Genomic DNA, 2,338 nt, shown 5'->3' on the forward strand with positions numbered 1-2,338 from the left:
GGGATTATTTCCTTGGACTCGCAAGAATGAGTTTGATCCAGAAAAATTGCAAGGAGAGATGTTGAAGGGTTTTGAAAGCAACTCACTTGAAGCACGTTCAAATGAGTTTGAATAGGAAGTGGGTGTTTGGAAGGTCCAAAAATGTAAAGATTTTTGGTGGAGCTTGCTTATGAGACAAAAGAATCATCGGTAAAGTTTGGGGACCAAACTTGAAGTAGAAAGGGCGTGGGAATTATTTGCAAGTGTGTTATGGTCGATCCCAAATTAATGAAATATTTTATTATAGCTCCCTAACCATATTGAGAGATATGTTATAAAGAGAAGTCACCATGTTCCCTTCCCTCGATTTAAATGGATCGAAGATCCATATGTGAGTCGCAAAAATTAATGAGATGAAGCATGATGACATGATGCAAATGATGCTATGAAGAATGCAACAAACAAACAAATCGCACGGCAAAACTCGGAATACATGGAAGGCATTTGAAGTGTCGGTCTCGGGTCATTACAACTCTCCTCCACTTACAAGAGATCTCGCCCCGAGATCTAGGGATAACAATGGAAAGAAGAGGTATAACAAAGTTGCTTCTATGACAAATGAGTGAAACCATGAACCTTGAGAGGTTAAACAATTTCAAGGAAAGAATACACCGGAGATGAATGAGGATGAAAACACCCCGTTAGAAAAGAGGAACAAGGAACACGACAAGAATTTGGAAAGCACTCCGATTGAAAGAGAGGCAAGACTTGATAAGATGGAAAGAACTTGAATAGGGGACAGAACACCCCTGTTAAATGGATAAACAAGGGAAAGAACATGATCTTGACAAGACGAGAAGATTGGTCGAAAGAGAAACATCACAATGCCTCCGGGACGAACAAAAATAGAAGCTGGATCGTTGGAAATAAAAGAATGGAGAAGAAAATGACAACTTCTACCATAATTAAATTTGGCAAGCATCCTTACAAAGAACGATTGAACGAAGAAATCAACAACGAAAGGAATAACCTTGTTGTCGGCTTATGGAAAACATCTCAACATTATGAGGTGACAAATGGCCACTAACGGAAACCACTGATTTGATTGAGAGAACCAAAGAGATGAAAAACTTCTTCCACCAAGATGATAAAGAGATAACTTGGATCATTGATAAGCACCACAATAGAAACATTCCTTTGGGAAGACTTTAGGTGGAATATTACACAAGATAACTCCAACAAAGAAATTGTTGGGTTGAAAAAATCTCACAAACAAAGAGAAAATGATGGTCTTCAAATATCTCATTCCTGAGAACTTGTGAATCATGAAACACGAAGGGAAATTGTCAAGAATGACATAACACCACCTCAAAATATAAGAGAGAAAGAATTACACTTCGAAATGCATGAAGAAGAATACTTGAGCTCCTCCAACAAAATCTTGATGAGCACTTCACGAATGAAAGGAATATTTGATGAACCACCATGATGAGCCTTAGTGAGAACTCTGGTTGATAACAAGATGGTTGCAAAGAAAGGAAGCTTGAAAAGAATAAGATGAATCCTTGCAATGATTTAGATGGACTTCGTGACGACATAATTGAGAGCTCGGAACTCCGAAAAGAAAAGGTGAAGCATCTCGAACCGAGAATATGATATGATGAACAACTCTGGAAAGAAGAAATTGATCACCTCGAGGAAATAAGAATGAGATTTACATCATGCTTACTCTTCATCAACTTAAATGATGACAAGCAACACATAGGCATGCTACTTATTCTTGTTGAAAAAAGTATTAAGCAGGGATATAGCGCAAATTTGAGAAAGGTCTTGATTGAACCACTGGTGTGATTTGGAAACAACGAATGAATTGATATGATAACGAAGGAAGGGAAATCTTGACGAACCACCGCAAGAATTGAAAACGAACGAAGAAAGGGAACGAATCACCAGGAAGAATTAGAAAAAAATGAAGGAAGATACTTGAGGGAATTATATGCAAGAGAACGAAGATATCACAAGCTGACTAGAGAATACTTGAACGATCCACCGGTAAGAATTGGGGAATGAGAGATGAATGTTCAGAATGAATAAATCTTCTGAAATGATGGCCTTCGGATGATCTAGAAATGAAACAACTCCTGAGATGCTTCGGATGGGTATGAAAATAATTCTTGATGATCGGAACAATTATGAGGATGAGATGAAGTTAGAACCATGAATCTTCAAGAGAACGGATATGATTTGGAGGAAACTCTTCTTCGGTCTTCAATGTTGAGAATGTCGACGGGGAACAACACCAAACTATTGAGATACTCCGGAACAATGAAGAATATTAATATTGAACCAAAGATGAAAA

This window comes from Triticum dicoccoides, chromosome 5A (assembly GCF_002162155.2).
Source record: "Triticum dicoccoides isolate Atlit2015 ecotype Zavitan chromosome 5A, WEW_v2.0, whole genome shotgun sequence".
Lineage (NCBI taxonomy): Eukaryota > Viridiplantae > Streptophyta > Magnoliopsida > Poales > Poaceae > Triticum > Triticum dicoccoides.